The 14,165-nt window shown below is 46.7% G+C and overlaps 1 long non-coding RNA gene across 1 annotated transcript; it reads right to left on the bottom strand.

Moving 5' to 3' along the window:
• Positions 1-4,221: 4,221 nt before the first annotated feature.
• Positions 4,222-13,495, bottom strand: LOC115030636 (uncharacterized). Its single transcript, XR_003836242.2, has 4 exons — positions 13,195-13,495; positions 12,893-12,977; positions 6,109-6,191; positions 4,222-4,391 (listed from the first exon to the last, which is right to left on the bottom strand). It is a non-coding gene; the product is annotated as an uncharacterized LOC115030636 (long non-coding RNA).
• Positions 13,496-14,165: the final 670 nt, after the last annotated feature.

Below are 14,165 nucleotides of genomic sequence, written 5' to 3'. Positions count from 1 at the left end.
TGTAGTGATGCTCTATAGACAAATAGATGATATCTTAACTCTTAGTGATCATCCTATAAGAATTCCTAAAATTATATTAGTAGTTATTAAGCTCTTTCATAATAGGAGTGCTTTTAAGTCCTCTTTGATAATCAAAACTACAATAAGAACTCTGCCAAGTCTTCAGGTGTCATGAGTTAATTGCTTCTGAGATAGAAAACAGGCATCTACAGCTTAGAGTACATTCCAAGAAGTTGTAAAACAATTAACCAGAGGTCATTAAAAAAGGGGAGCTAACAATTTATTGTGGGTACAAGGACAGAGGATAAAATGTTGGCTAGGTTTGTCTATACAGAGTTTCGATGTTAAGTTAGTTACGGTCTTTAGCTCTCCCTGAGCCTGTGGAGCTAGTGACAGGAAATGAACAGTTAGCTAGATAATTACTGTTAATGTATATGTATGGGAACATTCTCCATTGTAACTGAACTTTTATTGAAAGAAATAAAGAAGATGCTTGGGATAACCATGTGATCCGTTCCCCTAGAAAAGGCACAGAAGACCTGGAAGGATCACAGTGCCTGAGGGTCCAGGGCATTGTTAGTTCAGAGCAGGAGGAGAGAGCATGATTAGGAGAAAAGACAGCAGAGCAGAGAGAACCTTTTCAGAGAGCAAAAGAAAAACTTTTAAGAGAGAACTTTTTGGAGAACCTTCTAGAGAGGACAGACCTCAGAGAACTTCTTAGATATAGAACTTAGAAATAAAAATTAAAATCACTTTTTGAAGCATTCCTTTTTTTTTTCTTTTCTCCTGTGACTTTCACCAACAGTCTGGGCTTTAGAACTGGGAAATTCCTTAATCCACTCACTCCACTTAATCCCTTGCCTAGACTACAGGTGTCAATCACCCAAGCCAGCGGGTTTTAACTCTCAGAATGAGCAAGAAAGTTTTTAGGACTTTTTTAGAAGTTACCAGCAAGCATTAAGTAGAGTTAGAGAGCTAGAATGCCAGAGACCATCAGTCTTGAAAACTATGTCCAGAGACCATGTCTCTAAAGGTCCAACTCTAAAGGCCTACGTCCAACTCTGTGTCCTGCTTCAACCCATCTCAAGGTGTACAGACGCCTGACAAAATGCTGTTGGTGACTTCATCCCACAGACCACATTGTTTAGAAACCACCTAGGCCGATTTTCTCCATCCCCTCCTCTGTCTTGCTAGGACAGTGATCGTCATCAAGGTAACTTCTCTAAGCTCAGCCTCAGTTTCCCATCTGTAGATGGATAACTGTTGCAGGACCATGGCAGGGATTAGAGACAGCCCCAGCAAACACTGTGATATCAAGCACTCAGGTATCAACCAAGAGTTCACTTCAACTTCAGCTGAGGCAATCTAAATGATGCTGTGTCTTCCTCACAGGTTCCTTGTCTTTGTGTGTCACTACGGAACAGCACAAGGGTAAAAGCTTGTGTTCTGACACTCAGCACAACTGTATTCACACTCTCTCTGAAACTGTTTAAGGGGTGTGCTCCGAGGAGGCAGAAAGAGGAAAGGTTCTAATTTATCACTGACTGGATTCCTGACCAGTGAACAAGACTTTGCTTGTTTAGCTGGTGTGAGCCTAGACGTCTCATTCCTTTGAGGGATCCCGTCTGTTTCTTCCTCCTGGTACTCACCTCTCTGAAGAAGCATCGGTGTTCCTGAAGACGGGATGGCATCTTTCTTTTCTGACTTTGGCTGTATGTGGTGCTTGGAAGAGCTAAACAGGAATGAACTCTTGGAGTTCCTCAAATAGGAGAATCGGCAACTGTAGCTGAAACAGATTTCTTGGCCCAAAGTGAAGGAAGACAGCACCCCGGGAAGATCTTGTCAGCTCCCTGGTGAGACATTATGAGGAGAAGCGAGCCTGGGAAGTCACTTTCAGAATCTTCCAGAAAACCAACAGGAATGACCTCAGAGAGAGGGCAGCAAGAAAGATTGCTGACTGGACAAATCTGCACTTCATTTCTGAGGAATCACAGATGCTCCCGCAAGCTGCTGAAAAGAAAAACCATAGTCTGAATATTTTGCATTTTGGGGTGTTGAAGAGGAGTACAAGAAGAGGGGCGTTCACCTGGTATGCAGCGGCAAGGATTGGTCAGGAGACAAAGACTATTTCTTTGTTGTGTTTCTCCTGCATGCCCTGTCCCAAGTTGCACACCGTGGGGCTGGTAGCTGATTCCACAGTTGTTCTTTCTGGGTGCCCCACCCCCACCATCTTTATACCTCTCCTTACCACTTTTTTTTTCAAAAACAATTTTTATTAGATATTTTCTTCATTTACATTTCAAATGCTATCCCAAAAGTCCCCTATACCCTCCCCTGACCCTGCTCCCCAACCCACTCACTCCTGCTTCCTGGCTCTGGCATTCCCCTGTACTGGGGCATATAAAGTGTGCAATACCAAGGGGCCTCTCTTCCCAATGATGACTGACTAGGACATCCTCTGCTACATATGCAGCTAGAGACATGAGCGCTGGGGGTACTGGTTAGTTCATATTGTTGTTCCACCTATAGGGTTGCAGACCCCTTCAGATCCTTGGATACTTTCTCTAGCTCCTCCCTTGGGGGCCCTGTGTTCCATCCTATAGATGACTGTGAGCATCCACTTCTGTATTTTCCAGGCACTGGCATAGCCTCACAAGAGATCCTTGCCACTTTCAATATTTAGATATCGCACTGTGGCCTCCCTTCCCCCAGCCTGGAACCTGCTTGCTCAAGGGTGGAGCTACCTGCTCATTCGTCCTGCCATGCCTACTGCTGGAACCTGCCTTTGCTGCCTGGAGGCACACACGTGTTCGTCCTGCTACTGGACCCTGAGTTACTTGGCGGGATATTGGGTTCCCTCCCCCTTCCTTTATAACTGAGTGTCTGGAAATAGTAAAATTGAGCTTTGATCAGAATGTTTGTTGTCTTAGCTCCATTCTTTCTTCCGCCCCGTCTAGATTCCTCTCTTTTCAGCTTGAACTGCCATTCTCAGTTGAACCGTTCGTGTTGTGGACTGCGGGCAGGCTGCAACATCGCACACATTAGATAAATTGTAAGCATGTTTGAAAACAAACAGACGAACAAAAAGCCCATCCCTAAATGAAAATGGTGAAGAACCTTAGGCCACATGGGTCACTGTTAGGCTTAAACACAAATTAGTTTATCTTTTCCCAGAGAAGCAGGAGCAGTAAGTACCTACAAGAGTCAACAGAGAGGGGGAGTGGGAACACGTTTCACAGTTCAGCTTGTAAATATCCATCCCATTTGCAGCCTTTTCTTTTAAAACAAGGGTGGTTCAATAAATTGTTCAGAGGTTGAGAGCATTGGCTGATCTTCCAGAGGATCCTGGTTCAGTTCCCAGCACCTACATAGTAGCTCCAACCCCTTTAACACCAGTTCCAGCCCTCATCTACCTTCTAAAGGCTCCTGTATACATGTGGTACATAAGTCACATCCATGGATCGAAAGGTAAATACATCTTTAAAAAAATAAATAGAGCACCTAAATCATGAGGAGAGATCCACAAAAAAGCCATTTGTAAAAGTTATCACTTTCCATGGCCTTTCTCGCCATCCTCGCCACACGTGCTGAGGCATCCAGAACACTGGGAGAGTGGCTTCCAGAACAGCACAGAAGAGCCCCAAACTCCAAATCATGAAAATGGGAGGAAAACCTCCCAGGGTAAAAGGATTATTTTCCATCCCATGAGCGACGACCCCTGCATCCCAAATCATCCCATGCAAAACCCACCTCGTGGAATGGAAATAATTAACAAAAACAAATCTTAAACAAGCAACAGACAGGAGCAGCAGACACCCAGCCTGGCCTCTTCTGGTATTATGGCTATTCTAAGTCTTCAGTTAGATATAAACATTCTTGTCCCCAAATGGAGGGAGAAGAAGGGAATTATTCTGAAAGAAATACTGAAATTCTATTAATCATAGAAGTGAAAAATGAATAGTTAGTAGTTTGAGTTTTTAACACAAAGAAGAAAAAGCCACGGAAAACTGGAACTTTAATTTTAAAAAAACAACCTTATTTTTAATGGTGGTTTTAAATTTTTTTTAAAATTTTTTATTAGGTATTTTCCTCGTTTACATTTCCAATGCTATCCCAAAAGTCCCCCATAACTACCCCCCCCACTCCCCTACCCACCCACTCCCCCTTTTTGGCCCTGGCCAAATATTTTAACCTCCCTTTTAGTCCACCACCCACCAGAGGTAGTGGAAAGAAAGGATATAGGAGACATGGGCCTGTTTAGAAAGGTTCTTTGGAGCAACTCCTGTCTCTGTTGTCTGGAAATCTGCAGTTCAGTTCACAGGCCTCAGCCTTGGCTAGAGTCAGCTGGAGGGGCCCAGGAGGAATGCCAGGAGAAGTTCTTGGATGTGCCTCTATCAGAGAAGCAAAGATGCTTGAAGTTAGCTCTATAAGCAAGCCTAGCTCAGTCTCTGTCACTGTCTGTTGAGGCCTATTTATACCCTCCAAACATCACGTGTCCTCCACGTGTCTTGTCTTAACATGTGTCTTACCTTAGCACAAACATCTGTCTCAGCTGACATCACTCTGTCAATCAACCCCAGTCTATGAAAGCAGCAAGAAACTGTGGCACACCACCAGAAGTTTTTTGGTGTGTTTCTATCTATAGAGTTCCAACAAAATGTAGCCCAACTATGCAATGTAAGACAGACTAATGTTGGGAACAAAATAAAAAAAAAGGGGGGGGGGAGGGGGGCCCGGGAGGCCCTGGGGAAGAACTGAAGGAAAAAGATGCCCACACCCCGCCAGAGTTTTCCTATTCGCCGGTCAGACAGGCGTGGAAAGGCTGCTATCTACCCTATCCACTCATCCCTGGGTGGGCATTCCTCCATCCCACTCTTCAGGGGGTGTCCAAGGGGCAGCCCTGCCTGGGGACCCCCGGAGCTACTTTATTAAAGCCACCAGGGCTGTGGGAGAGAGGGAAGAGGGAAGAAGTTCCCAACACTGACCAGAGTGCGCAGCAGAACTTGAAGGGGCAGAGCAGAGACTCTATAGAGCATTATTATAGAAATGCAGGGGAAAGAGAGAAGGAAGAAAGGAGAGAGAGAGAGAGAGAGAGAGAGAGAGAGAGAGAGAGAGAGAGAGAAGAAGACAAAGAGAAAGGGAAGAGGAGAGAGAGGGTGAGAGAAGTGAGAGGTAAAGGAACAAAGGAATGAGAGTAAGAGACGGAAGTGGGGGCTGAGCACGCCTTTTTATGGTCTTCACTGTTGCTAGGTAACTGGGGAGGAGTTTAGCCTGAAGGTCAGAAGCTTGGGCCATTGCCTACGTGACTACTGACCATGCTTCTCTTGTGGGGGCTGTGGGAGGTGGTACCTTAGGCAGGGGCCGGAGTTCCAGGAGCATGAGGGAACGCCTACCGTGTCATGTAGGTGAATTATGATCATCGGGGTTCAGACCTCAGCTCAACTGGAGACCAGCCTGCAATTTCCCACAGACTAATACATTTGTGTCCTTGGCGATAAATCCTACATCACGGGCCCTTTTGCATGTTTGCTTTAGCAGAACATCCTTTCTCCTGTGTCTGCTTCAGCTAAACCTTCTCTCAGGAGTCTGCCTTAGTCTTTCACCTGTGTCCACTTCAGGAAAGCACTCCTTCATGTGCTTGCCCCAGTAAAACACCTTCCAACACAACTGACTTTCTAAAGAACCCTTAAGTTTCCACTTCAGAAGCCAATCAGACCTTTTATGAATGGAACATCCACGGTGTGTTAGAGATGGTCTGTTTCAAGGCATCCCAGGCCTTCTTTTGCCTTAAATGTATCAGGTAGGTTCACAGCTCACAGTCAATCCCCAGGCTTACTTTGATGCTGCTGTCTAATCAGAGCAGGACCTCTGAGTGCTGCAGCAGGACCTCTGAGTGAGTGCTGCTTCTCTCAAGGGGTCACAAGGGTGCTGTCAGGCCCAGAATTTCTTATTTGTTCTACACAACAGACACTGATGTCTAAGAAAATGACCAGATACAGCCCACAAAGGCACCTAACTCTGGTGACAGGGACCAAGTTCTGCACCTTGACTCATAAAAACAAGACAAAGAAAACAGAGAGAGGAAAATTGACTTTCAGGGATACTTACACGTTTACACAGGCGAGGGATTTGGGGTTCTGTGTTCTGGCAGAGCAGGGCTTAGGAAGAGAAGATATTGGAAAGCATTTCTTCTGCAAATGTAGAGACAATGTTGTAGGATCAGCTGACTGTCTTTATGCTCACTGTCCAGAAGCCTAATCAATCTGAAGAGCTGCGGGTTCAATGATCAGCTCCACCTGCCTCAGTTTCCTGTCTGATCTGGGATAAGTAACCCGACAAAAGCAACTCAGAGGAGAAAGCGTTCTCTTGGCTCAAAGTTCCAGGCTACAGCACGTCTTTGTAGGCATAAGACAGCAGGAGCTTGAAGCAGTCAGTCACACCACATCTACAGCCTAAAGCACATTGCAAATGGTTTCCTGCTAGCTCTGAACTCATTCACCCCCTCCCATCAGTCCAGGGCCTGCTCATGAAACAGGGCTACCCACATTCAAGCTGGGGCTTGCAACTCAGCTACCACAATTAAAATTCCTAGTCGGCATGCCCACAGACCAACCTAATAGAGAGAGTTCCTCTCCAGTCTAGATTGTGTTGAGTAGACAAAACTATCATCCTGTCCCAATAATACCAAGAACAATTAGGGGGAGAGATGTAGAAGAACACATGACTGCATCAACCTCTGGGCCTCTACATACACACATACACAATACACACACACACAATACACACTCGCAACATATACACAATACACAAACACTCACTCGATACACACAACACACACACACACATACAATATATACAATACACACACAATATTCACAACACACACAATATATACAATAACACATACAATACACATCACACACACACACTAAGAGCATACACATTATCTTAGTTAGGGTTTTACTGCTGTGAACAGACACCATGACCAAGGCAAGTCTTATAAAGGACAACATTTTATTGGGGCTGGCTTACAGGTTCAGAAGTTCAGCCTGTTATCATCAAGGTGGGAACATGACAGCAAACTAGGCAGGCATGATGCTAGAGGATCTGAGAGTTCTTACATCTTCATCTGAAGGCTGCTAGCAGAATACTGACTTCCAGGCAGCTAGGACGAGGGTCTTAAAGCCCACACCCACAGTGACACACCTTCTAATAGTGGCACTCCCTGGGCTAAGTATATTCAAACCACGACACACATATACTACAATACACCACACAAACACATAAAATAACAGAGTGTGCAGACTCCTGTGCCCATCCCATGCCTCTCCTTTGATCATTATCGTCTTTCCTAGTAAGTTGGAGGAATAACATCCTGGATGCAGCCGTCTTCTGTGTGCTTCTGCAAGTGGGAATGTCCAGAATTCTTGTTTTACCTGACTCAGTGCTGCACACGAACACAGTCATACAGATGTATTCTTCTACAGCTTGTGTGTTCTGTCCACTATTTTACATGAATAATCCCTCTACATAAACATGCAAGGATCAAATTTGCTCGAGTTCACTTGTTCATGATATTTCATTGTATTTCCACATCTCTCGCTCATGAGAACTTAGCATGTTCCTATCTGAATCTTTCTTCCCACGTAAAATAGTGTATTTCCTTGAAACTTTCCTGAAAGCAGTCTGATGATTCTTGCAAAGTGTCATAGAAGAAGGCCTGACCTGGGACAGTGAGAGAACGTATGCTTCCAGAGCTTATATGTGGCTATTTGTTCTCAGTATAATGGGATGATCTGGGACACATGTCTCCACAATGATTTTCTTTATGATGTCTGTAAATATTTCTCTTGGCTACCAGTGAGCTTGCAATAGTGCCCAGCCATGACTTCTCTGTAGACTCAGGAAAAAGGAATTCTAGAAGCCACCAGGATAGAAAGAGGTACAGAAAGGGGGATGCCATCATTTGAATTCCTGATGCATCTTTCTTCTATTATGGAACTGAGTTTATCCAGAAAGCCTATCTAAGAAGCCAAGGTCCCTGCGAGAGTCTCCAAAGTTGCTTGGATTCATCCTGCCTTCTCACACAGACTGGCTTTGATTCCCACTCACAAGAGGCACTCAGCTGCCTTGTGAGGCTTCCTTCTTTGATAGGATAGTTAAAGCCTACATCATTGTACGTTCTGGCACTAAACAGCCATTTCAGCAACTTCATGCGTGGACCAAGGCTCTGCATCCCCTGAGACAGCTTGATCAGTTATGGTCCATCTGGCTAGCAGTAAAAGAAGCCCAGTGGCATTAACAATAGGGAAATTTATTATCTTGCAAGGGAAGTCTAGAGGGAGTCAGCCACTCAGTGCCTCGCTGTGGTCATGGATGGAGAGCTTGCATCTTCTGAATGCTGCTGGACCTCTCCCTCTGCCAGCATCATCCCTGGATGCATGGGTGTGGGCTTGCATCAGCACCACTAGGGGGGAAGAGCAGGAACCCTCCTCCACAGTTCTCTCTTAGGGGTGCACCTGGGAACCCCTCCAGCCTCAGCCACCAGCCAGACTGTATCACATGACCATCACTGACCCAGGCATGAGTGAAGGGCTAAGTCTGTTTTTGCCAGTCAGGCCAATGTATGGACCTGAGATGTAGGCATGAAACATGTAGCTGTGTGGGGGAGGAGAAGATACCTAAACAAAGAGTTCTATCAGGAAAAGAGAGGTAGACTGGGTGCCAAGTGGGAACCAGTCCGTCTCCTCAAACCTCAGGCTTCTACTAAAGGCATCCTAGAGACCAGGGACTCCAGCTCTGATTTGGCCCATGTCTCAGTGTGCCAGCTCCAGACAGACCCATATCAGTTTTTTCTGATTGCTGTGACTGAACACCAGAGTAGAACATTTATTACAGTTTACTATAAGGGTCCATCTTGCCAGGAAGGCATCATAGCAGGACCCTGTTGGAAGCTGACCCTCAGCTCACATGAACCGGGTTTCACCTGGGAGGCAAGCTGGGGCTGAAAAGAAAGGGGAACTAGGGGGTTGAGAGAAAAAATGGAGCTAAGTCAAGATTCCTGATCAAAGCTCAAATGTTTAATGGCAAATGTGCTTATAAAGTGGGGGAGGCCCATCCCCCGATAATCCATTCTTGAAGCCTGGAACCAGCTGCAGGTGACAACTTGTAGGACAGGGTGTAGTCTCTGGAATAGCTCAGCAGCCTCCCAGCAGGTAGCAGTGTCTTGAAGGAGAACAGGGGCAGTGGCTGAACAATAGAGTGATGTAGGGAGGAAGGCTCCACCCTAGGTAATCTCCTTAGTGACAGCAAGGTCAAAGTCTGGCTCAGCCTGCTTCAGGCTGGGGTGTTACAGGACCCATGCCTGTTTGTGATGGACAAAGGCTGCTGGCTTCCATCAGTGAAGACCAAGAAGCAGAGAAAGGGACACTGGCTCTCAGCTGGCTCCCTTCTTTTTCTTGACTCAAACCTAAAACTCTAGCCCATGGGAATGGAGTCACGCCATCTTAGTGTGGTCTTTCTTGAGAAAACCTTCACAGAAACCAAATGTCTGCCTCACTGATGCCTAGACCTCTGTATCTCTCTGTGTCTCTTTCTCCCTGTCCCTCTGTCTCTGTCTTCCCTCCACCCTTGGAAGCCTGAGGACAGTTTTGTCAGAGTTTAAAAGAAAAACCCCAGGGCAGCGTGTCAGTTGCACATCTCAGCAGCTGCCTGGAGAAGGAGAACTGTGAAGAGATAGAGAAAAGAATCATGCTGTCTGAGTAAGCAGCACAGAGGTCAGCCAGTCAGTCACACTGATGACAGGCAATGTTGGAGGAGGGAAGGAAGGGCAGGAAGGGGAGCTTTTGTAAAAGAGGACAGAATGCCAAAGTACCTGACAAGGCATGCTCAGAAGGGAGACCGAAAGCAACAGGGAAATAGTAGGCTCGTCGGTAGTTCAGGAAAGCAGACTAATGAAGCCACACAGCCACAGTCCTGAAAGCTGCTGCACCAGAGCAGAGATCCAGGGAGGAAAAGCAGGCTGCCCATTAACAAGCTAATTATTGCATCCATCCCAATAGCAAGGCTTCAGGTGAGCCCACCTTCCTAGGGCTGGTCCCTTAGCCTGGTCATTGGCCAGCTCAACTGCAGTGCTAGGTCTCCACTCAAGCCAGGGTTTCATACTCTTGACTAGAAGGAACCAATTTCCCTTTAGTAGGCTGTTACCACCTTCCCTCTAAAGAGGCAAGCCCAACTGCCACTGGGGAGTGAGTGCTGTGACAATATGGCTTCCTCAAGCTAAGTGTGCACGGCAGTTGGGATACCCTCTGTCAGTGGGCCTATCTAAAAGATCTCAAAAGTACATCCACGGCTTGTTTACATGACTGCCCTGGGTAAATCTTGGTCCAGTCAAGCTGCCTGTGGAAACTGCCACTATCCCCAGCACGCAGAAAACCAACTCTACTCCAGAATTCTGACGCCTGTGGACTTCTGATCGCAAAGCTCTGTCCGCACAGACAGTTCATCATCAATACTGGGCGGTTCGTGGCCTGAAATAAGGATTTGGGCCAAGGCATTGGCTCTGGTTCTTGTTAAGAATGACATCACTATGCTCCGCCCAGCCACAGTCTGCTTTGTGGACCTCAGCACATTTCCTCTAAGCTCACACGACTAATTTTCAATAGGTTCGTGAAGAATTCCCTAACGTTCGATGCGAATTTTAAAGTTTATGGAGTTAGGTAAGCCTCATGCGTCCCTGGTGTGGTTATTAAGTTTCTACTCCTTGGAGCCCACATAACCTGACAGGGAAGGAAGAAAGGTTTCTTCTGGCTCAGGAATTGGGGGTGCAGCTTCTTGTGGGGTCCCACAGATCAGGTGAGTCTGGACAGGAAGTGGGCTCAGCTTCTAAAGCTGCAAACTCTGATCCTCGAGTACTCGCTAGTTTCGTGTCAACTTGACACAGCTGGAGTCATCACAGAGAAAGGAGCTTCAGTTGAGGAGATGCCTCCATGAGATTCAGCTGTAAGGCATTTTCTCAATTAGTGATCAAGGGGGGGGGGAGGCCCCTTGTGGGTGGTGCCATCTCTAGGCTGGTAGTCTTGGTTCTATAAGAGAGCAGGCTGAGCAAGCCAGGGGAAGCAAGCCAGTAAGGAACATCCCTCCATGGCCTCTGCATCAGCTCCTGCTTCCTGACCTGCTTGAGTTCCAGTCCTGACTTCCTTGGTGATGAACAGCAGTATGGAAGTGTAAGCTGAATAAACCCTTTCCTCCCCAACTGCTTCTTGGTCATGATGTTTGCGCAGGAATAGAAACCCTGACTAAGACGCCTAGTGACCCACTCCTTCCAACAACACCCCACCTCCTAAAAGTCCCAAACCCCTCAAGTAGCAAACAACAACAACAACAAACCAGTGCTCACACACAAGAGTCCTGGCTGAGCATGTCTGTCAAACCACTGTGCCCTCCCTTCCAGCCTCCAAGCATAAACTGCTTCATTTTCTAGACCAGCTTGCAACATCAACTCCAGCTTCAAGTGGGCCATTTAGATTATCTTGAACATTCCCCAGTTTTCTTTCCTGCATGGCCGGTAGGTCTTTGCCAAATACTATCAATAGACACCAGATATCCTGCAGGAAGTTTGCCCAGTGCTGACATTTGCATAGACACTACTTTCCACATTCAAATTATCTTTAAAAAAATAAATGGATTTTTTTTAAGGACGCCAGTATACTTAAAGGTGCCAGTTCATTTGGAACAGAAATTGAAGACAGCCTCAGCTTGAGTGAGTGGAGTGTCTGGGATGAGCAGGCTCTGAGAAAGGCCTCAAGGAGAGATCCCTGGTGGTGACTCAGGCATCGGCTGCTGTGGCTACTTGCAGGTGTAGCTACCTGCTCAACAAACCCAAGGCTTGATGTCATCCAGGGACCCCAGAACAAGCCTATCTAATCTGGCCAACAGCATCAGTGATAGGCTCAACTACACAAGGAAGTGACATTGCCCAATTTAAAGTCTGTTTGCAAATTCATGTGGCCTCACAATGCTCTAAGACAATTCTGCTTTCAAACCTTAAGTAATGTCTATATTCTTTCTTTAAAATATGTGTGTATTCTAAGAACTGAAAAGTAGAGTCAGCTCTGGTGACTCACACCCAGGACTCAGCAGAGGCAGAGGCAGAGGCAGAGGCAGAGGCAGAGGCAGAGGCAGAGGCAGAGGCAGAGGCAGAGGCAGAGGCAGAGGCAGAGGCAGAGGCAGAGGCAGAGGCAGAGGCAGAGGCAGAGGCAGAGGCAGAGGCAGAGGCAGAGGCAGAGGCAGAGGCAAAGAAGCAGGGAGATTGAGAATTTGAGGCCAGATTGGGCTGTTCAGTGAGACTGTGTCTCAATAAGGCAATTTAATTTTAAAAATCTAAAAGCAAGGCTGGGAATCTATCGTAGCTCCCTGCAGAGCACTCGCTTGCCTAGTCTACATTTGAGATGTTGGGCTCAACCCGCAGCCCCCACAGAACAAGAAGCAAAAGGAATACGAAGTTATTCTGTGTGGATCCAGAACCAAAACCAACTCTACACTTTGAACCCTGGACGCTTTAGATATGCTCAGTCCATGTGGCAGTCAGCTGTTTGCAAGTTATTCCTTTTCTTATCTCTGAACTATATACATGGGAAAGAGGCCTGGTTACAGAAAACCAAAGGAAGTCACTGGATTCGGACATCCCCAAGAACAGAGATAGGATTTCAGGCAGCTCCCTCAGTACTCAAACCAACTTCCTTCCCTTACACCCTCACGAGCCCACAATTCCATACCTTCAGCAGCAGACACAGGAAGACGAATGTGTGCCGCAACCGACACTTGGATGTTTGATGGTAATATTATCAATTCGACAGAGTCACCTAGGATAGATACAAACCTCTGGGCATACCTTTGAGAGTTTCTACATCGGGTTAACTGATGGGAAGACTCAGTACAAGCATGCACAGCACCATCCAATGGGCGGGGACCTGAGGCTGACGAAAAAGGAAAAATGAGCAAAGCATTAGCAGTCCTCGCTGTCGGCTCCCTGCTGCAGGCACATGGCGACCAGCTGCTTCATGCTCCTGTTACCATGACTTCCTACCCTGATGGACCAGTTCCTACCAAACTGCAACCCATAACCACAGGCTTAGATTTTTCTCTAAACCTACTTTATTTAGAGTTCTTAAACCTCCCTTCTAGTCCACTGACCGGAGGTAGGAGGACAAGAAGGTTTATAGGACAAGGGAGATGTTGGCCTGTTTGGAAGTAGTTCTTTGCGGGGAGATTCCATTCTTCATTGTCAGGATACCAGCAGTCCAGTCCAATAGCAAACACTAAACACAGATCAGCAGCAGCAGCTCCATCCAGCAGGAACCGCAAGGCTTCACTGAGTCGACACAAGTCAGCAGAAGTGGCAAGCATCAGCCAGAACACCGCGAAGTTCTTTGGCACGTTTCTCTCTGTGAGGCGAGGACCAGCAAAGCATTGCACGGTGGCATCAAATGCAAGAGCATCCTCTCACTGTTTGTGGGATTCCGTTTATCCTCTTTCCAAACACCACACACCCTCTCAAGCATCGGCTCCAGCAAAACATCCTCTCAACAAGACAGCTTCCAGAAAAACATCACGTGGCCCCGCTGAGTTTCCAGCGAAACCAGAAATCTCCACATCAATAAACCCTTCCCTTCTCCAGGCGCTTCACCAAAGCCGCCGCTGGAGAGTTACTAATACAGGTGAGGTTAGACCAAAGTCAGGAGGCTGCAGCAGAGCGGGCTGCACTTGGGCCTCTTCCCACTCAGGGAGAGTCATGCTTTATTTTCTCTTACTTCCCTGACTCCCTTGGCCCCTGTCCTTTATTCAAACTTTAAAACATAGAAAAGTACTTTAAAATTCCCTCCTTTACAGGTGTGGGGAGATTGCATGGCAGGTAGGAGCAATTGCTACACAATCGCAATGACTAGAATTTGAATCCAGCACCCGCATAGCGAGCCAGCAAAGGTCCTGAAACTCCAGCTCTGAGGAAGCCAGTGTCCCTTCTGGCCTCTGTGTGTGCACAGGCACATACATCTGCACACACATGTGTGCTCACACTCACAGATGTGTACACACATACATACATACATACATACATACATACATACATACATAAATCTTTTAAGAAAGTGCTTCAGGAAATGACG

Source organism: Mus caroli, unplaced genomic scaffold, assembly GCF_978045245.1.
Source record: "Mus caroli unplaced genomic scaffold, Mus_caroli_1 scaffold_3, whole genome shotgun sequence".
NCBI lineage: Eukaryota > Metazoa > Chordata > Mammalia > Rodentia > Muridae > Mus > Mus caroli.
The sequence above is the reverse complement of the archived record's forward strand: the minus strand, read 5'-3'. Positions and strand labels throughout refer to the sequence as shown.